We start from the raw sequence: 27,854 nt of genomic DNA on the forward strand, positions 1-27,854 counted from the left end.
AAAGCTTTAAATCGAAACAGTGTTTGATGTACGCACATCGGTCTCGTCGCAAGAATCCATAAAAGTGAAGGGTCTCAAGGCTGATCCTGAGCAGAGCTCTCAAACTGATATTTTGATGCATTAATGTAACCTAATCGTCATTGCATTTGGTATATTACACATATTTCAGGCCACTTGAGTCCAACACGTTATACTAATCAATGCCAACCAATTATTTTGATGCTTACGACTACATCGGGGTCCTCTCATATTTTAGCATTAGGAGATCCAAAGCTTTTGCAATCCATCCAAGACCTTTGTTTCGATTGACACCATGGCTAGCCTCGAGGCTCTCTATCTCTCTATCTATCCGGCCAGCTGACGATGCCTCAGGGATGCCTACCTCTTCCTCCCTGCAAGTGTGGCTACGCCTGAAGCAGCAAACAGAGTAGTGCCGAGCAGCCCAAAAGCTGCAGGTGAGACATGCCAAATGCATCGATTGTATTTTCGCTCACTGTGATCTCCAATGCCGAGCCACTCGGCACCAGAGACGCGGGGTGCCAGTTAATGAAATGTCGCTTAGCCTCTTCGATCTGTATTTTGAGTTGTACCGCATGTTGATCGGCAAGACGTACGACATTTCACTCCACGTCAGGAACTTAAGAAACTCCAAAAAACTCACACCACGGGGAGCTAAAGTGTCATACGTCATGCCAAACAACACGTGGGGTATAGCACAACCGAGACAACCCTACGCAGATATCCCTTTTGCTGTCGCGCACACAAGAGGGCAGGCCTAACGTTGAACCGAGGCCAGGTTTAGCTTTCCAAGCAGAGCCCCCATTTTGATATGCAGAAGCGACCCGGCAATCAACACTCTGCCAGGAACTTTAAAACACATTAAGATTCCAACAAGCTCTCCACTCACATGCCCGAAAAACCACCACCAACCGATCATGATTTTCAAAGGCTGAGGGTGCCATTTTATTCATAGCAAAGTGTTTGATGCTTTGAAGGAGGACAGTGTGATGGCTGTACACACATGATAGGCTTTCAATTATGCATGACAACATTATTGCAGGGCGCTATCCCACCAGCAACCTTGCACGATAATGAGCATTTATTATGGCATGTATTAAAAGTGGGCACGCGCGATTGCGGATGACCAGTAGATGCACGTAGGAGGGAAAAGATGCGAGCACGTCTGGCCAATTAATCTCCAACACGTGCATGCGCAGCGTTTGGTGGATTCGAGGCCGTGTTACTGAACACACCAGTTTAGTTGCTAACCGACTACGAATGCGTTTCTATAAAACCTTTTATTCTTAATAAAGTATGTATAAAGACACGATCAGTGCAGTCACGATGTCATGGCAATGTCACTTTAGGGCAGGCACAACCACAAACAAGAAATTCAACCCAAACCTGAATGGAAAATATATTTCTCATTCATATTTTTTTTTATGTGAATAAAATAAAACACACATGATAATTTGTATAACCAATAAAAAAGGGTAATTATAGTTAATTACAATTACGCAGTCAAAATTTCAGAATATAAAAAATTAACCCGTAAAAACATAGTTTTTCACTATAAATCCTTTATATGCGTGGCGGCTAGAGTCCTCTCGTCCTCTGGCTTGAGATGGCTGCCACCTATGGGTCAGATGATTGCCTGCCACCATTAAGCAATTGGTAATTAAATATCATTTTTTTTTCCTAAAAAGTGTAAAATTTTGGATATTTTTTTTCACGAAAATTAATTGTCACGCACAACGAGTCTGTGTGGAAAATGTCAGCTCGATTGGATCACGGGAAGTGGGTTAAAAAACGACCGAAAGATTTCCACGGTCGTAAGCGCGCAAGCAAGCAAACAAGTGAACTTAATATAAAGGATTTAAAAAAAACAATTCATTTTAACTCACTTTCTGCACATCTTGCAAACGGCTTGGAACCCACACTTGAGACCACTGCCTAGCTGCCTTGGGCCATTTCAGTCTCCAAGGCAAAGCTTTAAGCAGAGATGAAGCTCCTCTTCGCACACTTGGCATCGTCTTATTTTGCCTGGAGCAAGGATACAGTAATATCCTTGGCAAGCATGTGGTAAAATCCTTGAAGCACCACTGGAGAAAGGCAGTGGTGTACACAGCAATGCGCGTGTGTGTGCGCACTTCAGATAGTATCATAGTTAATGACACTTACTGCACGGTCACAGCCACCGTGACAAGTAGGGTTACCACCTCTGAAGTACAAAACAGAACATATGATGCCGAGAAGAACATCTCACTACATGTAAATGCATCATTTTGAGGCACGCGTAGCAATATTATTATTACACGACTACGAAACTGACCAACACCGAAACTTTGATTGTCCTGGGAAGACTTACAGCAATCGTAGGACAGCTTCCTAAAAAAGAAGTTGATCGTAAGAAAATCAAGACAGGTGGCAACACGAATGACATACCACAGCCTGGCCAATGTATATCATAACATGGTTCCTGTTGCTGCTGTGGACTCGTCAGTCAGGCGAATCGTCACTAACTGGCCGGGAGCGGTGACATTTTTGTGAGCACGAGTCCACCATTCCGACGAGCCTGCCTCTTGTTTTCGTCTCTGCTTGTGAGGGCCATCACGTGCCTCCCCTAGATGCGCTCAAGACGACCTGTGGCTTGATGCAGCTAATTCGGCTGTGACGGTCCCACCTGATGACGGAGACTTGTGTTGCCTCCGAAACGTCGTGGTTTTTATTTTATTTTATTTTTATTTTATTTTCATTAATTTTGATGTTTTACCTACGTGACTTTACCGAAAAAACCTAAGAATATGATTCCTTGCAGTCACGAAAGCTTCAAATCTAGAATTAACGACCTGTGGCGACAAGTTCCTTGCCTCCAGCAAACCCAAGAGAACCCGACTGTGGGGGGGGGGGGGGAGAACACCTTTATTGAGTGGAGAGTGTCCTGTCTCAGCGTAACATCACAGTGAGACTGAACAACCACGTCATCAATCAGCTAATGACGCAGACAGACGCTGCCCAGCGTCTTAGATCTGTACCATCATGCCGGACATAACGCATGTTTGTTGTACTGTACATACATTGACTTAATAATTCACACCTTTCTGAAGAGACTCAATTAAGTTGAAACCCATGTTGTCATGGTTACACAAATAAATCCGATACCTACATCGACTGATTTAGTGTTACCCCCACCAAGTCCCAATATCGAGGTCTCTACAGACGAAACGGTGTTCACGTGCTTTGGAAATACACAAGACGTGTTCTTTAAGCGACATTAACAGGCCCCATTACCTACTTACCACACTTATTTATAATTCACAATACCCTAAGTGAATGGGGCGCTTTCATTATTTATCAGGCGTAGAGGGAGACGCAACCATCCGAAGCTCAGGGGCCCCGTGTGATGTGACAAAATTATCTTGCCGAAAAGCTGGCCAAGCCCGGCCATCACCAAGCACATCGGGGGCCCCTGTAGGCGCGCACGTGGGTAGGCACGCTCGCACCTGCACGCACCTGCACACACCTCTAAAAACAGACACCCCCCCCCCCCGAGAGTCGAGCGCCGGTGTGGCCCAGGGCGGGATGGGGGGGCTGCTGCTGACTGTACATCCACGAACCGGAGGAGTGGCATTCTTCTTCATCTAGACTTCGCGGTTTCCAATTAAAACTCGACGACGCTCAGCGGCGCACCTAAAATAAGGAAGCGAAATGGGGGCGTCCAATCGAAGGACTGCAGACGACGAGTATGTGAGTCTTGCTCAATTGTTCCCCGCACACGTTTACGGTAACTTTCTGACCCATCCCTACTGGACATCTATGATAAAGAGTTTCATATCTCATCGGATTTCTCCAGGATAAAAAAAGATTATGATTCTGAATCATTCATTAAATGTATGCGGCTGCTTAAGAGGCTGCCGCATACAGTCAAAAAAGGGAATGGTGTCCTAAAAAAGATATCAGTTGATATTTCTCTGTGCCGTGTCATATATGAAGTAGTAGATCAGTCAAACTGTACCGTAAACAACAACAGCCATCGCCATTGGTCACCAATGGTGGTGACATCACCACGGCGCTTGTACCAGGCTAGATGAACATTGCGACTATCGTGTGAAGTGTGGAAGGCTCTCGCTGCTGGCAAGGAGGTGACGGGACAGACCCAAGTGCCATGGGTTGACTGAAATTACTGGCAGTCTCATAAACACACAAAACCACTCTGGAAGCCCTGTGTAACCAACTAACAATCGGGTCAGGGTTGTTTCAGCCCCTCACCCCTCCAGTAGGGATACTACTCTGTAGCACCGTGCTCTCTCAGTGGGAGGCCACTTGACACGTGCCCTTTCACACCTTTACCGTACTGCGCAAGAAGACACCACACAGTGGCACACATAGTGGCACACAGTGGGTCTGGATTTCTGGTGCGGTCCTCAACATGTGTTTGCAGCCCTGAGCCAGTGGTGGAAATTCCAGATTCCTACGGCAGGGAAGAGTGCAGCTACCCACGGGATAGCCACTGCGGACTTTCCAACATAGTGGAAGTCATTCTATCAACCTGAGACGTAAAAAAAGGATTGATGAGTCAACCCCCCCCCCCCAGCCTGCAAAGCTTCCGTTTGCAGGCCATACGCTCTAATCACTGCAACCACTCGGCCAGTAACTTGTAACGCAACATGGAATGAATTACATATTGCATCTTAAAATATCCTGCCAACACACAGTCACAAAAGATAGCCACTGCAGTTTGTTTCACTGTTCAGCTTTCATGTTTTGCAAACACAACCACTTAGCTGCTGCCATTGATCTAATAAACACACCGGAAGAATTGGTGATAGTAATTTCAAAACTGGTTTTTTTCTCGAACCATTTTCCCCTGCCCGTCACTCCTCCCCGCCTCACTGCGACCTCCTTACTCTTTTCTACGTGGCTGGTTTGAACCGATGACTCAATGTGGTCAAATCACCGTGCCCGGATGCAAAGAGAAGATCACACCGCCAGCTGCACCTTGTCATCATCAAGCCAACTGTGTTACTCACAGGCACAGCTCGGGAGAGTAGGTGTGTGTTGTTGATCTTTGGTGGTACCTAGCCTGGCACAAACACTGTGGTGACGTCACCGCCACCAAATGGCTTTTGTTGGTGGTGGCGCTATAATACAATAAATTCGTACACCACCAACACCATTGCTGAATAATATAAACTGGTCTTGGGGCCCCATTAGGTCGATTCAGCCTCAACAAAGTACTTGGTGCAGCGTGTAAACATAAGTATTGGAGAGATAAAGGTGGCAGGGTGTGGTACTGGCCACACCACCCACGCACTGTGCCGACCTTCATAGGTATTCCCCAACAGCACTCGCCCAAGAGTCTGTGGAAGGCGAAATGGGGGGACCTTTGACCTTGATCATCTGTGTGCGAGTGTGGGTGGATGAGTGTGGTGGCATGGCACCTCCGATTACCACAGTTGGTTGCGTACGGTGGGAAAGAAGTGCATAGCTATCACCAGTGTAATGAGCTGCAATTCCCGCAAATCCTGCGTCGCTTCCTGGCCATTCCCAAACACTCGGAATTGGAATCTGAACCTGGTGTGAACATCCACGAGGTGGATTCATCATTACAATCTGTATCTCGTGTGGTGTATCAACATCAACGATGGAGAGACAAGGGTGGCGATGCACACCATGTCCCGTGTGTCATTCCAGCCTTAAAAAGGTGTTTGATAACATCTCTTTCCCCTACAGCTCTCCTCAGGCTAAAGTGCAGACGTTAGTTTGTGTGTGGGGGGGGGTAATGGTGGAGTGATTAGAACACTACGTTATTTGATTCCCGCTCACAACCAGCAACTGGCAAATATTTGAACCAATCCTGGGCCTCCTCCAAGTTGACTCAGCCTTTAAATTAATACTTGGTGCAGTATTTAAATGTCAGCACTGGGGAGACAAAGGCGGCCAGGCAAGGTGTTGGCCACCCACCCCTTGTGCATCGTGGCAGTCTTTGTAGGTGCTCACAAACAGCACTTGCATTGACAATCTGCTAAAAGGCGGTACGGGGAGTCTGTCTTTTGGTGTTTCATGTGCATGCATATACATCTCAAAACATGTCAGGAATCTGGAAATCCAGCACTACAAATCCTTATGAAACGTAATTTTGAAGAAACGCAGTGATTTCGAACTATAAATGCCCCTGCAAAATATTACTTGCAGATCAATGAAGTGTCTGCCCTCATCAGATTCTAGCTGTGTGCAGCAGTCGTCACAGAAGCCAAGCCTCTCCCTGCAGACTGCAGTCTGGGTGGCTGTGTGCGGCGCTGAAGATTAAATGCAAGCGCATCTCAAGAGGGTTTGTTCCAAGTGTAAATATATTTCAACACAGACCCCACTTGCACCACCACGCGCAACAACAATCAAGCAGCCAACATTTTTTTTTACATGTGGAATTTGTTTTTACTAAAACGCCTCGCTTGCTTATAGAGAGACAAAATGTTGGTTAGGTACATAAACCTTTTAAACCCGCATGCTTGGTTCAGTGATTACTGTTGTGCATTTGGATGACTGGGTCAGCACCCCTCGTTTCTAGGTCCACAATTCAGTGGCTTGAATCCAACACCCGGACCTCTGATGATAATGTGCTGCAGGGACAATGCAATGCTTAAAGAGCAATGTGTCTGGTAATCCGCTATAGAACTTATATGATCTGTTGACATTGTTCTCAAGAGACAGCCATTGTATGCCCATATCATGAAAATAGATTTCAATAATTGACTTCAATTACTAAATTGCCCTTTTGTGCAGGCTTCTCCAGTGCTTGGCTGGCAAAGCACACTGCTGCAGTGCAATATCTACTCCCGGAATTGTAAAATATGAGCCGTGCTCAATCAATCCACCGCTAGATGATTGCCTTTCCCAAGCCGCCATCTCTCGTGATCCTGTAATGGAACAATCCGGCAAGCACCCGCATAGGAGCGGATTTCTTTGCTCCGTCTCCTCGGTTAACATCTAAGAAATAAAGTATAGCAAGATAGGATGCTTTATTCTTTGTCATTTATAAAAAAAAAACATCAGCGTCTACCATGGTAACGTGTGGGTAACAAGTTACAGAATTTTAATATGTATTTATACTGGAGGAATCCAATGAGCTATAAAGCACAAATGTCCAGTAAGGGCATGTGAGAACGTTCCAACAACACACAATACAAAAACACAAATGTTAAGAAATACAAAAAACCATCGCTTCACGTAAAAATTGCATAACATGTTAGTACGTTGGTATTTTATATGCAATAAACTTGCATCTACCTAAATGTGTATACCGTTAAAAGGCTGTTGGCTGTGCCGAATTACAAAAGCGATAACATAATTTTGCTATAAAAATTCGACCACATCGGGGAGCGCACATACGCGGTTAAAGCCGTGTTATAAAATTGTGGCTGTAGTAATTGAAGCGAGTGGTGTGACTAAGGCGATTTGCGTGTACAAGTCAAGAGCGTGCCCAGCCCCTCGCTGCTCCTAACGGGCAGTGTTACAACTGGACCGTCCTGCTGTGAGCGATTCATACAGTGCTGGATCACACCACACTGCACAAACGCACGGTTCATCACCAATGCTCACTCTATTAACGTAATCCCATTTTTTCCGTGCCTTGCGCTGAGTTTTGGCAAACTAATGCGTGAGTTTAGAATGTTTGCAAGGTCTGTTGAATTCGGATAGACGAACGAAATATAAATGTTAGGTCACCACTGGAAAGCCCAGTCGAAGATGCGTAATACCTAAGGAAATGTACTGCACTTAATGAGAATCAGGATCAAAGTTACGAAAATAAAGAGACAAATGAGTAGAGGATTTGGTGGTTTTGGAACACTGAATTTGATCAAGAAAAGCAACACATCAATGTGCCTGACCAAGAGAGTTTTCAATCGGTATGAATTACTCGATGTGGTGGTATGTGGGTCAAGAAACATGCACAATGACAAATAAAATGGAACAAAAGATGAAAAGTATGCAGAGACACATGGAGCGATACATGTTTAGGTTTACACTGACAGACAGAAACGGAAACACGTTTGATCTGGGAACAAACATAAATTGTGGACATCATAATGACTGTTAAGGAAAGCGAATGGCTGTAAGATGACGGCCAATGGACGAGACTGGCAACAGAACGGCAGCCAAAGGAGGGAACACGCTCGCAAATACGACCGCAGTGACATATGGAGCAATGAGATCAGCTGATGTGCAGAAGGTGGGTTTATGGAATTTCAGCACCGGCAGAATGGTGGGAGATGGGGACAGCCTGAGGAGACTTTCATCCAGCAGGGGATAGACCATGGATACTTATTGGTGTTGAATAGGCATTGGTGTTGAATAGCCATTGGTGTTGAATAGGCATTGGTGTTGAATAGGCATTGGTGTTGAATAGGTCTTGAATAGGCATTGGTGTTGAAGAGGCATTGGTGTTGAATAGGTCTTGAATAGGCATTGGTGTTGAAGAGGCATTGGTGTTGAATAGGTCTTGAATAGGCATTGGTGTTGAAGAGGCATTGGTGTTGAATAGGTCTTGAATAGGCATTGGTGTTGAAGAGGCATTGGTGTTGAATAGGTCTTGAATAGGCATTGGTGTTGAAGAGGCATTGGTGTTGAATAGGTCTTGAATAGGCATTGGTGTTGAAGAGGCATGCTCAATGGCAGTGGGGGGGAGCAGAGCGTCTATTTTTAACTAGCATTTTTGCCCGTCTAAGGACAGGTGTATATTGCAGTAAATCTGAAATATTAAATAGAAAAATTGTTCAGCTCATGATTATTAATGAGGGGGGTTGCCCCATGTAGAGTGACGTCACCCGCTAATGGTTATTGGGGAGGGGTGCGGCATGTGGAGTGACGTCACGCGGGGGTGGGACTCATGTGGAGTCACGCGAGGGACGGACAGACATTTCTGGGTGATTATCGTCGGTAATTTTACATGCAAAAGTGTCGCACACATCACGCTACTTAATCTGACAATCAATATCGCTGTGCTAGACGGCTGCATCGAGGTTCTTACATATTTCATTTATAAGGCCAGCGGCGTATATAGTATTCATGCTATTTATACATATTGACGTACCGCAACACCCCAAAAAAAGCAATGCTCTTTGAATGTTCTCTACTGGTATATTTTAAAAACATATCCAAAATTATAATTAAAAACGCAGAATAATATTGGCAGCCAATGTTAGAGTCGTTTTAATTTCAACGCAGAAAGTCATTTTATAAAAACCACACTCACACGTGGAAATCTGACGACATCATCATCAACCGCCGAGGGGTACACTGCAGTTAGCTAAGTTGGCTTTCAGACTCACGAAAAAAGCGTCCCTACGCCTGCACAAATATGGTCTATTGTTTTGTGACACTTGAGATACAATGAAACCATAGATGATTTAGTAAGCCAAAGTGCATACCCCTCACGATGATCACTTTGGTTCATGGGTGGTTGCATTGTATCGCATTATTCATTGGTTGCTTTACTACAAATGCAGGCTGTTTAACGTGTTTCAAGGGCATCAGAGATTACCGGGACAATGCTAACACAAGCTTGGTGGTTATGTATCAGCTAGAGTTGCGAGTTCTGGTGGAAAGTGATGGCGATATGTAGTCACATCAATGACATCAGCTTCGAGGGTCCTCATTTTGCATAACGCGCTATGAACCTGGCAAACCTGAGTTTGATTTCTGGCTACAGCTCGCATAGGTGACGAGTGATATCTTAAAAGGTACTGCCCCCCCCACTGCCCATTATCACCAAGCTGTCCTGACCAGCGTGGTGAAGTATGGTCAAACAATATCCATGACCGAGAGGCCGTATGGATCCCTTCAAACAGCAGTGGAATGACAGAGTGCTGTGAATAACGATATTAGTATCGTTATTTTATAGAAAGAACATAACGTATGTACTGTTAAATACTTTTTAAATAAGCCAACAGCACTTCATGGCCGACACAAAGTAAAGATACTGATGGATTAAACGGCCTTTTATAACTTATCGAGTTGGACTTTTGTATTTTTTATGGGAAGAATAAAACAATTAAGAACCCACAAATAAATAGTGTAATACCAGGGCCACAAGAAGAGACCCGAGGATAATGCACTCCAGCGTGTGTCTATCCACTTTTCTATCTTGCCGCTTCAAAAGTGTGCTTGGACCATGATGCCGTGCAGCAGACAAATTAGCCGCTCGCCATAACTAATGCACGCTATGTGCTATTTTATGCTGATAAGGGCCAGCATAAAATTAATACTTTGCTCCACATTCTCGCAGCAGAACATGCAATTTTTATTCAACAGTAGTAATATGGAAATATAAATATGGCAAGAAAGAATCACACTAACGAATGCTACAACTTGGCCAGGGCTGCAGTTGCCAGTAAAATGCAGATGAGCAACAACAAAAAATGTGCTCCATAGGATATGCTCATGCAGAGTGGAAAGAATGCACTGATAACACTATGTAACACAATTCATACGTGATTCATATGTTGTTTTTTTATGATTTTATGTGAACGAAAAGACACAAATTCGCCCGTTTTCTCATTGAAAATAGGTAAATTTCAAAATATCACTGTCCTGCTCACAAAAAACAAGTTTGTGGGGAATAATAACCATTTCTGTACTTTTGAGGCATAAGCAATTAGGAAATAACACTTACTACCCAGGAACAAAAAAAAATGTTACACAGTGTATTCAGTAATGGGAAGAATGAACAGAGTATGCTACCCACAACATGCCCCGGAACAACATGAAATGCAACAACATGAAATGCTATCCTATAAAATGGACACGTGACGATAAATACCCCACTACTACTGTACTGTACGGTACTGGCAATAGGGCCTCCACTCGAGGGAGCCCCTCTACAGGGTATTTTGGCCGACTTTTGCACTGGCTAGACGACTAGCAACCCACACTTTATCCCAACACACACGATTTGCCGATCGACTAGCTGTGGCATTACCATTTATACTGCTGGGTGGAGAGGTGACGGATTTAAGGAAGCTTGACCAATGTTTCAACTGGCATGCCGGGATATAGAATCGGCAACTTCTGGATTGCAAGTTCAGTGTGTTAACCGTTATACCAAAACAGGCCAATGTGGAAGAGAAGGCCAAATTACCTTTAGAGGGATTCTCTTGATCTACTTCTAGCAGAGGCCCTTCTGCCAACAGTGACGTGATAAAGTCATTGCAGGGCTGCTTTTTTTACTTTTACCGAAGGAGATAATTATTTATTACCTAGATGTGTTGGAAAATCCATCCAATCATTAGCAATTTTCACATATAACTGGGCAATAATTTCTGCAGAAAAACATGGAAAAAATAAATGCACCAATAGCGCCCACTGAGTCACCTTGGATAAGAGGCAGTTTCACTGTAGAGAACGTCATCTGTAATTATACTCTATAGTATGTGCAGGAATTGCACTTCATTTGTGAACTTGGGAGAGTAAAATAAAAACCTGGCAGTAATTTTGAACAAGTTTTAAAAGTTATTGACTGTTGAGACATGTAAGTGGGCTTGGTCAGGACACATCGCTCAAAGGGGTGATGGCCAATGGGTGAGAATAACTACCGAGTGGCAGCCAACGGAGGGAACGCGCAAGATGTGGTCCACCCCGAATATGTATATTCAACTTCTTGTGCACCGTACATAGCCAACCATGCTAATCAGAGGTGGAGAAATGAAATTGGCTCAGGGGCTGGGTGGATTGGTTGCATCGTGGGACTACGAGGGATGGTGATGGCTTGGAGAGGCTTTCATCCAGCTGCGGACTGATTATGGCTGATGACGATTATTATTTAGACTTAAAAAAGCATGTTCTATCAAAATGTATTGTAAGCAAGCACAGCCAGTGTTCCGTGCACCAAGCTGTCAGTTACGGAATGTGCGACAGGCACGTGATGCATCCTGACGCATCCTGACGCTCGCTTGGAACGCCGAGTGGTGAAGGAACAAACCCCAGGCAGCTTTAACCGGAAGCCTTGGACTTGCTGCTGTTTATCAAACATTGCTTTGGAAAGAATAAAAAAAACACAACCCTCATACTTTTGATGTTTTCACACATGCACATGCGTGCATAAAGACAAAGACACGCACGCACGCACTGCCAGCGCTGCACCTTACAACTGCAGTGAAACCAGACAAACAAACTATGAAAATGTTTGTGGGCTGACATCCAATGCTGTCACGTGTCTATGGGTGGGTTCTTTTCATTTATATTGGGGCTGTCTCTAAACCCTGAAGCAGCCGAACCGCAATAGCGTTGTCACCTGATTTATAAAAAAAAAACACAGGACATTAACGGAATATCTCATCATAGTAAAAGCGATGTGTTAAGTGGAAGATTTACATATATCCAAGGACATCAGCTATCTCAGAAAGAGGAGGATTCTGGGAAAACTAGGGCAGGTGAGCAACCCTAACACACACACACCTTGAGATGCAGCCACACGCGCACACAGGTGCACCAGAATGAACGTACACAGACACACACGGATGGCGGTATCAAGTGCATATGTTGAAAAAGTGGTAAATCAATAAGGACGGGTGGTTGAAACGAGAAACTCGGCGTGAGTGTTCGCAAGTGGTGTGTGAGGAGGCGCCAACATTTCTGGTCTCCGCAGCAACTGGCAGAGAGGCCCGCACCAAGCAGACATACGGTTTAAGCTAAGCAGCAGCACTCTTTTGAGATGCCTTGAATTCCAGTGGCAACATATTGCCTCAATACGTCTTCCCAGATGCGAGCATTCGCACAAGCCGGTTGGGCCTTCCCCCCTCCCTCCATGTCCCCTGCCTCCCACTCGGAAGACCCCCTCCTGGCGGCCATGCCACAAAGCCACAAAAGCGCCACGGTAAACAAGTGGAGAAACACACTCTAATCCGTTCTCAGCGAATTCCTGCAAATACATACTTGGAAACAAAGCTTTAATTAAGACGAGGTGGCTTTTGCTGGCTTCTCGCACAGCGTGCTTATAACCTGCTGATGTGGAATAAAGAGCTTAATGACCTAGAAGTCTTGAGACACTCATTGGCAATCAAGAACGTAAATGTGTATTTTTTTTTCAAGAATCTAATAATGCAGGCTTAATTTTTTTCCTCAGGTCTCTCTTGTGAAAGACATTTGTCAGAAGTACTGATTATTGTTGTACTCTGCAGTCAACACAATACAGTAAAGAATGATACAATGATTTTCAAAAGGCCATTTTATTTTGTCTCCGACATAAAATCAAGGCACCCCCACTGCGGTTTGCTTTTCAAAGAGACACATTCCAAAAGATGTGTGCTTTTTCTCTTTGCACAAGTGTAAACGTTGTACATTTCTTTTGTAATTTAAATTGTTATTGTTATAAAAAACCGGTCTGCCCTGATCTGAAGAGCAGATAAAGTGGCCATTTCTCATTTGGCTGTTGTTTGACAGTAGAGGCCTGCTCACCTCACCTCAGCCACCAGCATTTATCCATGATAACGATTCACTGACATCCTTTTTTTTAGTCAGGTAAGAGCTCATTGTCCACGACTAAAATCACCCAGAATGCACCCAGGTCAGATCTCATAAGCTAAGAAGAGTTGACCCTGGATAGTACTTGGATGGGTGGCCACCACGCACAAACAGGTGGTCATAGGACGTGAGGCTATGTGGAGGGCATTACAGCAAAATCCATTGTTGTACTGTAATATGATTCCACGTCTACACAACCCCACTCTCATCAAACTGCAACGACTACCGTGGTGAATTATGACCCACAAGGCACAGGGAGGCCCTCATCGAGCAGCGGATTGACAAAATGGGCCAGGATCCCATGGAGATATATGACATTTTCTGGTAATTTCCACATTTTAAATGTGGGCATGTGACACTGGCAATTTAGTGGCCCACTGATAATAATATCACAGCACTGATGCGGTTCAATACAGACGAATATTAGCAGGGTAAATAGCAACCAGGAGGTCACCCATACATGGACATGTTCAACTTTTGGTATGTCCAGTAATGTGTCTATGACTGTCTGCACAAAGCATAAAACACCGTAAGGGGTTTCCCCTTAACTTATACCGCGTTAAGTAAATTACAAACTAAAGGGTGCTTCCCCTTAAAAGTTATTGTTGCCACCTGCCACTGATACTATGAGGTGCACGATCACTAGGAAAACAAGTGTGCTCTTTAACAAATATTGTTCCGTATCACAATATGGAACTCGGGTACAGTACAGCAAGTGTGTGTTCATACTAGATATCTGATATTTCTCCTCAAAATATAATGTGTAAAATAATCAAATAGCATACGAATAGTGCACATTAATAGCATACAAATAACGTAGCATTTAGTAAAATTTGAATTTAAATCTTGATCTGAAACTTTCGTGACTGCAGGAATCCATATTCTTTGGTTCTTTCAGTAAAGTCACGTAGGTATAAAAACAAATTCAAGTGCTGCACTTGACATGCAAATCTTGTCTAAATAAAACTAAGGTTGTTTGATAACTTTTTGTTGGCATGTAGTAGTATCATTCAAAATTTCCTATAAATAAAAAAGCTTGTGACTAATTTATGAAAAACATACATTATAACTTAGATTTTCCCTGAATGTCACCGTCAATTATTTTTCCGCCAACTGAAAACATCAAACAGCTCTTACTAGATTCAAAATTTAATTTCCTCGGATCAGAGTGAGCCTGGAAGGGTTTGGCAGCAAGTCCTTAAAATTTTAACATCTTAAATGATGGAACGATCGGGCCTGCTGTGTTCCACCAACAGCAACCAAATTCCACATCAACTGGCAAGTCCTCTCGGCGCCATGGAAACCGGAGTCTGAGCGCGTAGGAGGCTCACTTGATGGATCCTCATGGTCGGCTTGTTTCCCTACTGCTGTGAGGGGCAAAGTGTACACCAGCTGTATGAGTAATCCCCTATAGGAAACACTAAATAGTGCATCGTGGTAAATTTATGAAGATAGGTATGCATGTGTTTATACATAGCCATTTACAGGTGTTTTTATGGTTTGCTGCGTGGGTGTGTTTAGCCAAGAGATTAGCAGTGTGTAGCAAAAGCCTTTGGGGACAACAGGGCACAGGCAAAAGCACCGACAATATATATGAACCATAATCTGGCGCCAAAACGATTGAGAACAGGACATGAAACTCTTAAAGAGAACAAAGTAAATCTGCAAAACTATGTGACAGTTCCTTCCCTGCCCCCATCAGTCTTCCACCCCATATCCCAGCCTGCTTCGTTTGGCCACCTAATTCCACCCACTCTCCTCTGAAACACATTGTTAAGGTCGCAAAACAATGGGTTGCAATCGAGTTCAAATGGAGCGCATGGCATGAGCACCTGCAGCCCAGCAGGGGAAAGCTTTGCATCATTCCAACGGGTGGGTGGGTGGCTACAGCAGACTGCCACGGAGTCCTAATGAAAAGCACTTCAAGCACAGCAGCTGTGAAACCCAGTACAGTGAAACTCCTATCCGAGGTCTTTTTACCCACTGCTCCTATTACTGGCAGCCCCAATCGACCTGTGAAAACTCCCCTTTTTACTTAATTCGCTATTATATGTATTGCATCAAAAATAACATGGTTTTAATTGACAATTCGCAGGGGTAACCTTTGTCATAACTGTCATCAAAATAATACAAGTTTTAGTCTTGCTGGGAAAAAATAATTTGAGACTGCTGGTCAAGATTCATGTCAATAGCCCTTCATCCAGATAGACAGAACAAGAAAACGTTAAACAATGTGACAACTGAAAGAGTTGGCAGTTTATGTTAAGACTGAGACAAATAATCGGCGATTTTATTTTAGTTTTCAAATATGAAGCTATTAATGAACCCAGGCTGGCTGTATGGCCCAGCGGTTTACACACTCGCCCCTGGGCTGGGAAATCACAAGTTGAACTCAAACCTCAGCCATGTGAGAGGGACATACTATGGGAACACTATTCTCAAATATGCGTAACTTTATTCATCTGTTTTTAAATAACACCGCATGACATTTTACACCAATGTAGGCCAATTTCACGTCAGTGACATGGAAACATTTTAAGAATTACTGCATACAATATTACTATAGTGCTGTAACTGTCTCTGATGTGAGTACTTGGGACAAAACACTTGAAGCGTTGATTTGGAGGTGATCTTTTTCTTCAGCAAAGCTGCAAACAAAGCAACATGGCACTTCGAATCGGGAGAGTTTCAGTGGCAGCTGGTGGGTAAGTATACTGGTGGGGCACAGCAGCACATGGTGTGGACGTATGTAATTTAATAAATCAATTACTACGAATATATGTATTGCTCGGCCAAAAGATATCAGGAAAGGGTACGAGGCTGACGTGCCCTTTAATTTCCCAGAAATATAAATAAACAGTGCAAGCGAGCATCCCTATTTGCTGTATGAATTTAAACGACGGTGTAATCCCTTGTGTGATCTCTCAATGCAATTCCACGCATACATCTTTCTATGCTTCTTTTCAGTGTTATTTGCCTTTGTTGCTGACCATGCTCCTAAACCGTATGGCACTAGTATGCACTTATTAAAAACCTTCTCCTTTGATACTAATATAAAAAGTGCAGTCAAGATTAATAATGGAGTGGCAGCCAAGGAATGGAACGCATCTAAGAGTCACGCTCCAGGCTTGTAAGAGACGTGACCATTTGGGGAGGCCTTCCTCCAGCAGTGGAATGGGCATTGCACATGATGATACTTAGGAGCGACTCCGTTAATTCTCAATTGAAGCCCAGTAGATATTTCTAAGTTGGAATGCAATAAAGTAGGAGTCATGCCTTATCCCTTGAGAAGGATACAGGCTGGCATGGTATATTGCTTCATTATAGTCCATTGCTGTGTATAGCATAACGCTCGATTGACAATGCCGCTGAGCGTTCCACCTATTAACGTTATTATTACGCTTAAATCATACACTGTGCCTGGACAAGGGCTACAAATGGGTCCGATGCACGCACACGCTGAAGCTATTGAACTGATGCAAGGGGACACTTTTAAACAGCCCAAATGTAATTACGATATGGAGTGCTTTTCGTGGTGTAAGGGCGATAAGGGGGTTTCAGAGGCAGAGGAATGCGAGCGAACAGAGAGTACTGTAGTCGTGATTTGTACTGCTGGCGTGGCTGAGCCACTGCAGTTTATTGCAGGCTCATTTACAACTCAGCCTGAGAACAATGTCCACCCGCCTACTCACTCGCGACGACGACGCCTTCCGTGTACACAGCAGTTCACTTCAAGGAGGTCAGAGGGCCCGATCTAGAAATTCGTCCACGCACGCATGGGGTAGCGTTGCCTGCCAACTGACCTCAAAGGCTTTCATCTCTGTGCCCATTAAAAAAAATAAGTAAAACAATGTCCCTCACATTTAACCGTTAAAGTCCCCATCCAAAAAAGACTCTACAGTACAGTATTACCCCCCCACCACCACCACCACCACACACACTACACATACAGTATACGGTACACACAATACACAGACACAAAGCCAACAATCCCACATACGGCATTTAACAGACTGGTGGGTCAAGTTCTGTCGCAAAGTCCCTATGAAAGCTGGCATGGCAACACGAGGCTGCGCTCTTGCTAACTCCACTGCTGGCGGCTGCCCTTGTCTCCCCAGTGCTGGTGCTGTTGACATACTGCGACAGGTACTCATTTGTGGATTCATTTTACCCAAACGGGAGGCCTGGAACTGGTTCAGAATTTTGCCACCGATGTTGGATGTGGTGGCGAAACAGACTAAGGTCGTGGCTGCGTTCACAGCGCACAGAGTATTAGGACCACTGCAACAACTGCCCCCCAACCCCCATTGAACAGGCAGGTAAACACATGACACGATACTTTGAAATGTGTTCCACTGCTGTGTGATTGGCTGAACCGCCAGAGCTTTTGTTTGGCCGAGACAGGCCGTCACGATACAGTCGCTGGGAAGCCAATAACGATGCTCGCTCGGACACAACACACACTGCGACACCCTGGCGGCTTGCAACTGTGTATATATACACAGTGCACGTCATGTATCTCAGAATTATTGACGGGAAAAAAAACCCAAAAACTGAATAATATACCCCTATAATCACTTATCTTCTTAGGTTTTTCGGTAAAGTCACGTGTTTTTGTTTTTATTTTTTATTTTATTTTACTTTCTACGTGACTTTACCGAAAAAACCTAAGAAGATGATTCCTTGCAGTCACGAAAGCTTCAAATCTAGATATAATCACTTAATTAGGCCTATATGGAAGAGTGGGTTTTCCACAGGTCCATCATCCAAAAAAACAAATGTAAATTGTGGTGTACACATTGAATTTCACCAGACTTCAAAATGACCATTAAGATCATCCTCGTATATCTGTGTTTTTGGATACTTTGAAGACGGATATTTTGCATTTGTAAGCATTGTTTACACGCACCAGCAACATTGCCATAAGATGTATTATATGAGCGTCAAACCAGCTGCTCTTGGTGATGCTCTTGCAAAACACACCTCACACTCGTTTACACTTGGGAGACTATGCGACCTCACTAGTTTACCCTCAAGCTGAAATGACATCATACATGACCTATGAACATGAGTCATCCCAGTAGCCAGACATTGCATGTTACTGCCTACGTCAAGATTTCAGCAGGACTCTTCATACGGGTAGATCACACACCTACAATTGGTAGCCAAGGGACAGAATGTGGTCAAGGGACAGAATGTGGTCAATGTTCACGTGAATGACCGTAAGTTAATCTGCACTCGAACAACAAAACAAAACGGAACCACCGCCCACAGTCCAAGTTTATCAGCAGTTAAATGTTGACATCATGACGTTTTGACTGCTTCGGACAGACACCGTGGCAGACACTGGATGCAGTTTAACTTGCTTGCTATGCAGAGATATGGCCACTTGGTATGCAGAGATACGGCCACTTGGTATGCAGAGATATGGCTGCTTGATCGTGGCTTGCGCAAGGCAGTACGCGACATGCACGCACACAGCAGCGTGTATCCAGAGTCCAACGGGTTCACGTGGCACGTCACTCTAACAAGGGATTTTAACATGAGGGGATAGATGCACACTTCACCTGGCCCACGGGGGACAATCATTACTCAGCCATGAAACTGGAGGTTATTGCATCTGAAATTTTATCGCACCACACATTGCGTACAGTTGCTCTTTTTACAAAAGCATTTTTTAATACATGAAGGGTCAAAATTGGCTACGTACATTGTGTTGTTTATTTATCGTCTTAAACCTGATCTAAGATGCCACTTTTCTACGTCTCTATGTGCCCATGAATATGAGGAATCTTGACTTAAAACCTTCGTGACTGCAGGAAATCATATTCTTGGTTCTTTCGGTAAAGTCATGTAAATAGAAAATAAAATTAAAATACCAGATAATAAAATAAAAAACAATTAAATAAAAAATTATTAATTGAAAATAATAAAAGCAAAAAACCAACGACGTTTCTATCGCAACACAAGCGGTCTTCATCAGGCGGAGAGAAAAAAGAAAAAAAAGACTGCTTGTGTTGCGACCGCAACGTTGTGGGTTGTTTGCTTTTATTATTTTCAATTTATTATTTTACATTTTTATTTTATTTTATTATGTTATTTTAATTTTATTTTCTATCTACGTGACTTTACTGAAAGAACCAAGAATATGAGGAATTTTACCAATATTAACAAAAAAGCATTATCTCAATAGCCAAAGGCTTTAAAGCCACATTTAGGGGGTCACAGTGCTCTCAAAATACGACTGCAGAATACACAATGGAAGCAATTCCACACAAGTGCACATCCACAAGCTATTCAGCCAAAACATTCATGCGCCACCCCAAAACCAGCACCTCATTGGCATCTGGGGGGCAGTTGGGGGGTGGTGACCACCTTTCCAGATCAAAGGTCACAATCCAAGGTCACAACGCATCCAAGCACGACCATAAAGGCGCAGCATTCCACAGAAATGCGCACTCACAAAGACAACGGTAGCTTAATTTCCCAGATGGGAATGAATTCCGTTGCAACTTAAGAAGTGTTGCCTAATAAACCCATGCTCGTTAAAAGCTCTTACACCACAAGTGCACAGCTGCAACAAGGAGAGCACAGGGACGCTCATCTTGCCACAAATGTGCAGCGATGTGTAATGTTTAATGCAATTACAGACCTGTGTACAACATCTCTCTTGCCACAATATTATGGCAGGTGTCTCTTAATATCATACAAACACGGTTATATCCTGGCTTCATGTGCAATCGAAATTATTCCACCTTAAGTCAAATATAAAAAGAGATCCTATCATCACCAACCCTTGCTCTTTTATGACTCATTTTACTTGCTCATGTGCAATTGATGAATGGTGCAAAGTCCTACATTACATGTACAAACTGTAAAGTATGTACAAAAACTGCATGGACTGGGTTCAGGGGCAATGACACAGTACTGTAGAACTGTACATTTATAACTCAGGTTTGTGTTACCTGGGTGGTGATATACAGCGTGGCCTTGAAATACCAGAATAATTCACAAAACACCGTTATTTCAATGATGTTCTAATTTATCCAATTTAAAGTTTGTAATGTTATTTATATTGCAAAAGAAAAAGTTTACAAATTACCACTCGAAAAACACTGAAAATCACAAGCAAATTCCACAGCACGGAATCCACTGTTGCCCTGTACTAAGTTCACACAGCTTCTCTCCTTCACCAATCAGCATTGACCAGCGTGAAGTATGGTAAAAACAACCCACGTGACCCGCAAAGTCGTGGGGGGAGGCCTTCATCCAGCAGTGGGCCTATACTCTACATGATTGACCAACAGGCCCTACATACACATTGCACATTTACATGTGTAAAACGGGCATGAAGGCTGATTTGAGGCTAAATGTAATTGTCGGGCAATGCTTAACACGCAAAAGGTCATTTATAGATAACAAAGGGTGCAATTGTGACGACAGGATCAGTATTCCCATCATGTCTTTCATCATGCACACAGCCTTGTCTAAACCACCAACTCAAGGGCAGAACTTGTTGCCATATTATTTTGGACAGCAGTAGGACAGACAAATGAGACAACCGTTTTCATAGTTGACAACTACTTCGGAAAGCATAATAACCAGGTACAGTACTAAAACAAACGTACATAATCTACAGAATAGTGCATCAAAATACACACGTACAATTGTCTGCACAAACGAGCAACAGCTTTGACACAGTGCAGGTGCAGCACAGAGGGCTTTTAATGAACGGCAGGTCTCCCAAAATCCATAAATGTGAACCTTGATTATTTCTGTTTAAACGGAGAGGAGCATTACAAGTTGGGTGACTCTCCTACACAATACTATACGGTACACACAATCTAACGAGAATGGTATCACACCAACACATGCATCCTGGCCACAGAAGACACGCCCGGAGTGGGATAAATAGAGGTCCACACATCCATCCACAATGCTGCCCGAAACGCAGCCATTGCTTGACAACTTGGCAAAATACTGAGCTTGCAGCGAAGTAGAAAGGGGAAAACCGGAGACACTTTTCCTACACTTTGCACTCCTATCGTGTTTTGTCTTGTTTATTGTTGCAACGTTCTGACCCACCCCTACTAGGCAAATGTGAAAAAAGAGCTTTATAGCTTATCGGATTCCTCCAGTATATTATGATTTCTGATACTGATTCAAGTTAAAGCCAAAACGTGGGGGCCAGAATGTAATGGGTACACTGCTTGGGTACAGTATGGGGCCGTCCATAAATGACGTCACGGGATTTGGGACGATGTTTGACCCCCCCCCCCTCGTTACACGGCGTCACAAAAAGTCAAACCCCCCCCCCTCTCAAATATGACGTCACAAAGCTCTGCCCCCTCCCCCCAAAACTATATTTCCATTTTGAAAATAAAACATGCTTCAAATCGCTTTAAACTATTGTCATTGTAGTGCGAATTTAATGTGGCGCTGTACTCTGATGTTGTAGAAAACATTTATTAAGAAGTATATTTAATTAAGTAGAACGTGTTGTCTATATTTATTGAAAGTTGCGCATTTTGATGTGACGTCGCATTTCTCACCCCCCCCCTGGTCACAAATGTCTGACCCCCCCCCCCCCAGGTGCGTGACGTCATTTATGGACGGCCCCTATGCACATTTAAGTCGAGTACAACGTTAAATATATAGATCTTAAATGACTACCATCCAGCAGCAGATTAACCAAAGGACACTCACATCAATTTGAACCCGAATAATGTAAATACAACACCGTGTTACACACGATTGGTTCATAAACTTTACACGTGACGCTACACAAGAACATACTTCCCCACTCGGGTCACGCGGCTTAGTGGGATGGGGGCAGCTCGACAATGAAGGTCGCCGTGGCCGCGACTCGAACCCAAGTGGCTGCCGCTCCCAGCAGCCCGACTCCAGCAGCTGCCATGTCTCAACACTTTGTACTGCTGTTACGTGTACTGTACACGTGTTGCGTATATGAGTTAAGCACATTGTAACTCTCCGAATACGTCATCTGGCCAATGTAGAAGAGTAGGCCAAATACATTCTCTCTGACACGCGCTCGGCAGTGGAGTGAGAACGAGGCGACTGTACAGGGTGGTCCATATGTATTGTGCCCCCCCCCCCCTGACTCCTAACATGCGTTTCTTTGAATATTCATATTTGTCTTAAGTACAGTAAACCTTTTGTTTTAGAGGATTAAATGGGGTCACAAGACACCTGGGCCACGGTGTAGAACTGCTCACCTGTACCGAGTGTTTACACGCACTACGTTGTCCATGGGTGTCTGCCGGAGTGAAGCCTTCTTACCTTGAGACGTCTCAAACGCCACGTTGTCCCTCCTCCAAGAACCAGAACCTTCACCAGCAGCAGCGGCGCAGACTCCAACTTAGACTTCGCACCTCTCCGGCCACCCACCACCACCAGCGGCAGCAGCGCGGCAGCGCCGGGGTGCGGGCACGAGCTTCATCTTCGTCTCTTGCAGAAGAAGAATGATAATAAACTCAACAAACTTTGCTGAAACTGTCTCCTCGCCTCCCCTGGCTGTGACTCGGCGTGCCCACCACCGCCACCACCACGGCGCCGCGTGTGAGAGCGCTCAAGACGACCAGTTGCTGCAGCACTTTCGTTGCGTTTCCGACGAGGGCACCGCGCACGCTTCCAATCTTCAGTGGCTGGTGGAACGAGATTCTAAACGCGTCAACTCTCCAATTGTGTATCTTCGTCTTACTGTTGACACGGCTATTGATGCCCTGGTCTGTGAGATACGACGAGGATGATGAAGAATAAGAAAGAGGAGCAGCCTACCCGACCGGGTATCACGTCGCCTCTGTGTGGGGCTGTCTCTGTGTGTCTCTGTGTGGGGCTGCCTCTCTCTGTGTGCTGCTGCTGTCTCTGTGTGGGACTGTTGCTGATGCTGCCTCTGTGTGTCTCTGTGTAGGGCTGTCGGGGCTGTCTCTCTCTCTCTGTGTCTCTGCGTGGGGCTCTCTCTGTGTGTCTCTGCGTGCTGCTGCTGCTTCTGTGTGGGGCTGAGCCACGCGAACCTGCGCCGCCGCCGCTGCCGCCGTGGGGGCGCGTCACGTTCACAATTCGCACAGCGCATTGGCCCCGCCGCGTGCCGCCTCCCAGTGACCTCACTGAGGCTGCGCCCTGTGACGCTGCCTCGCAGCCCCTCGCTGCTGCTGCCCTGTGACGCTGCTGCCCCCTGTGACACTGCTGTCCTGTGACACTGCTGCCCTGTGACACGCCCTCTGTGGCGCTGCCCTCGTTCTGTGACACTGCCCTAACGCTGCCCCCTGTGACACTGCTGCCCTGTGACGCTGCTGCCCCCTGTGACACTGCTGTCCTGTGACACTGCTGCCCTGTGACACTGCTGTCCTGTGACACTGCCCCCTGTGACGCTGCCCTAACGCTGCCCCCTGTGACGCTGCTGCCCTGTGACACTGCTGCCCTGTGACACTGCCCCCTGTGACGCTGCCCTAACGCTGCCCCCTGTGACACCGCTGCCCTGTGACACTGCTGCCCTGTGACACTGCCCCCTGTGACGCTGCCCTCGCCCTGTGACACTGCCCTAACGCTGCCCCCTGTGACGCTGCTGCCCTCGCCCTGTGACGCTGCCCCCTGTGGCGCTGCCCCTGTGACGCTGCCCCCTGTGACGCTGCCCCCTGTGACGCTGCTGCCCTTGCCCTGTGACGCTCCGTCGCAGGCTACACGGGGGGGGCGGTGGTGTAGCGGTGAGCGCGCTATGCGAGCTGCTCTCGAACCGAACCAGCCGAGTTCGATTCCCGTTCACGACCTGGCGCGGGCCCACAGGGGGTTGATGGGAAGTGAGTGCCCCTCCTTCTCTTGAGACCCAGAAAATGTATACTTATTGATGTTTGCCTGCAAAGATGCATTTTTCCACGTTTAAAAAGCCTGAACTTAAGCCTCCCACCCCCCGTTGGGAAGTTTATAGATCCGCCGCTGCTCACGACCAACATCAGTGATGGATATTGGAACCGATCATGGGCCACCTCCAGATTGACTAGATTTTTTTTTATTTCGAATGCAAAAACGGTGACCGGATGTCGTGGAACAACCCATGCCAATGTAATCGCTAATTAAGCCACCGTGTGATGCCTTCGTTTCGCAGTTAAGGCAAAGGGTAAAACGGCAAATCTGCAACCCTGAAATTGCTCTCCTGGCGGAAGGCCACCACTAGAGGGAACCTCAGAGGGTATCGGCTCTTCCACGCTGACATTCAGATGTGTTGGGAGAGGTGGTGGGCAGCCCCAGACATGAGCCCACCACACGACACCTGCCGATCGGCGAGCTACGGTGAACACATTTATGCCGCTGGGTGGACAGAGGCGGGAGGCGTTTTAGAAACTGTCCCCATTGTCTCAAACGCCACGCCGGGAGATCGAACCAGTTATCTCTGGGTTGCAAGTCCCGATGTATTAAGTATTACCCCCAAGATAGCTGGCCAGTGTGGCAGAGTAGGCCAAATATAATCAAGTGTTCTTTCCATTGTATCCTATATAAGATGTTGAATACGGAAACACCAACATTCAGGGTTGTACAATTGTATTTATTATGCAATATGTACACGCGGCAAACAGGCAAAGCGGCTTTTACCTTTTTTTACAATGTGGTTACCGGTAATGAAAGAAAACAGTTTTTTACAACCGTAATAAATACATGTACACGTCCTTTCACAAAACGTATCCTACCCACACAGTTTAACCATGGACTACTCGTCTTTTATATTTTGTTCAAATAAATTAATTCAAGGACGCAGTGGACACGCGTTTCGGTGTAGGATGTACGTGACAGAATCCATTCAATCACGGTTACAATCGGTACGATACTCAAGAAACAACGCCAGTCGCGCACACGACGCCAGCAATGGCTGAAAGAGAAACGATTTCTTGCCGTGGAAACTGCCCATTACTAAACGCATTTGAATACCGTAGATATATATATATATTTTAATTAGAATAGGCTGAGATATTTCTGATACTTATTGGAAACGCAATGTTCAGTTCGGTTAAAATAGTGTGCTGCTTTTAATAGACAACAATTCTACAAGGATCAATATCATAGCCATGGCTAAACCATTGTTATTTGTATTGTTTTATATGCATGATCTGTAGATAACCATAGAATGACTGCAGTACTTCAGTTCTGGCACTGAATTTTTCACATCCACACGTGACGAAGAGTGTTAATGGGTAAACTATTAAATGTTTCTACGGTACTAATCTACCAGGCAATCGTAGCATAGCTATGTATAAACATTGTATTCAATAATTGGCAAGTATCTGTCAAACTATCAGTCGTAACTTGAATGCTTGAAATGGCTATCGTTAAGCGTCGAGCTTGTTTATAGTATAAATATAACTCATGACTATGACATGGTTATTTACACAAACAATGTAACAAAAACTGAAAAGTGCGCAAAGTATGAAGAGTTGCGTGCTTGAAATTGCATTGCGATTAGGAAAGAGGAACATATTAGATGACATACGCAGGTCAATTACGTCATTCAAACTGTAAAGCAAAGTGGGATTTGGCATGATGCCCAATGGTCAATAGTAATAGCGACACTACTGTAGCCAATAGAACGCGTCCGATATTACGTCAAGAGAGGTGCTGGGTTGATGGTTTTATCGAAGGATCATGAGAGATGGTTAGGGAGGACTTCAGGGTGGTGAGATGTTAACTACCTCGCCTGGTATATAAAAGGTCGTGGGTTCGATCCCGACCCTGACGCCTGCTGTATATTTGTAGTTTGCATGTTGTCTCTCCTCGTGGTCGTGTGGATTGTAATGTGGGTCCTCCGGTTTCCCCCGACATTTAAAAGAATGTGTTTAGAGTATTTGGCTGCTATACATCTCCACGTGATAAGCCACTTCGTTGAGTTATTATTTGTGGCCAGGTCACTTCTGAAAAAGATATGTATAGCTCAGTGGGCCTTATCTTGTTTAAAATAAGATTAGTTTTATCGAATTATCATGAGAGATAGCTGGGTAGGCCTTTATCCAGCAGAAGATTCACCATGGCTAATGGTGATTAGGTTTAAATGCCTTATATAATGTAACGTACAGTACCACTTATAAAATGAATTTTGGGAAGCCATGCTTGATTTACATTTATACCTGTTTTACAGCATGACGTTGATTTTGACAAAAAAAATAGCATGCATGGAATGATGACACTTTAGTTAATATATGACAATATGTACGTAATATGTAATGTATGCATAGATTTACTGTGGTCTTACGATTGTGTAACCTTCACAAATGTTCACTGAACGACTCGTGTTATGTGAGTGTTAGATGTAATAGAGTCATAGAGCCCTAGTTGAAAGAACATTGATAACAATTATATGACGCCAAAAGGCGTCCTCTGGTCGAGCACCAATTGGGTCGAGGCTCAAAAGAAAGCCGTCCCTTGGTGTGGACCAATCAGTTTCAAGGACAATGCATATATTATCATAGTGTGTTTTTTTGTTTGCATTTGACTGCAAGTATTGTGGTTAATGCAGACAGGAATCATTGTATGAAGGTTCCAGTTTTGTTGCCAGAAAAAAGGGGAAAAACCCTATTATATTTTGGTACTGGCAAAGGAGGTCTAATGATGTAGAAACAATTATATGGTTGATGTTGGGGATATCTCGAAATGAAAGGGGCAGAATGAATACGTTGGAGCCTCAGCATCGGTTCTTAGTATTCTTGAAAAGGTGGGGTGGATTCAGATGATTTGGGCATGTGTTGAAAAGAAATAATGAAGATGTAATTAAAATGGCTAAGGATATAATATTGCAGTGCAGTGCAAAAGTAGGAATAGGAGACTATGGTTAAGATGGGAGGAAGCAGTGGAATGAGATATGAGGGCAGTGGATGTGACCGGAGAAGAGGCACATGATAGAAAACCGCAGAGAATACAATAACACTATGTAACACAATTTTTGTTCCTGGGTAATAAGTGTTATTTTGTAATTGCTTATGCCTAAAAAGTATAGAAAATTTATATTATTCCCCACAAACTTTGCTTTTGTGACCAGGACAGTGATATTTAGAAATTTACCTATTTTCAATGAGAAAACGGGCAAATTTGTGTCTTTTCGTTCACATAGTCAGAAAAACAACAACATATGAATCAAAATTAACATGTATTTATACTCAAGTAATGCAAAAAGTACAATCAGCCCCTAAATGTCGTCTCCCATCATGTTCTTGTTATACTGTCCTTGGTAGTGGCGTTCAAAGTCCAGTATATCCTGGTGGAAGCGCTCGCCTTGCTCCTCCGAGTACGTTCCCATGTTCTCCTTGAATTTATCAAGATGAGCATCAAGGATATGG

The 27,854-nt window shown here is 44.5% G+C and overlaps 1 protein-coding gene across 7 annotated transcripts in view; it reads right to left on the bottom strand.

Annotated features, from left to right (window-relative positions):
• Positions 1-23,579, bottom strand: part of LOC144728751 (signal-induced proliferation-associated 1-like protein 1) — a 150,661-nt gene extending 127,082 nt beyond the window's left edge. For 4 of the 7 annotated variants that reach the window (XM_078608361.1, XM_078608366.1, XM_078608365.1 and 1 more), the window contains exon 1: positions 22,819-23,577. The gene's annotated coding sequence lies outside the window, so the exon portion shown is untranslated. Of the gene's footprint in view, positions 1-22,818 lie in introns of all 7 variants that reach the window. The other 3 variants (XM_078608362.1, XM_078608360.1, XM_078608367.1) reach the window with 2 other exon arrangements.
• Positions 23,580-27,854: the final 4,275 nt, after the last annotated feature.

The sequence above is a fragment of the Lampetra planeri genome, chromosome 30 (genome assembly GCF_965212315.1).
Source record: "Lampetra planeri chromosome 30, kcLamPlan1.2.h2, whole genome shotgun sequence".
NCBI classification, from domain to species: domain Eukaryota; kingdom Metazoa; phylum Chordata; class Hyperoartia; order Petromyzontiformes; family Petromyzontidae; genus Lampetra; species Lampetra planeri.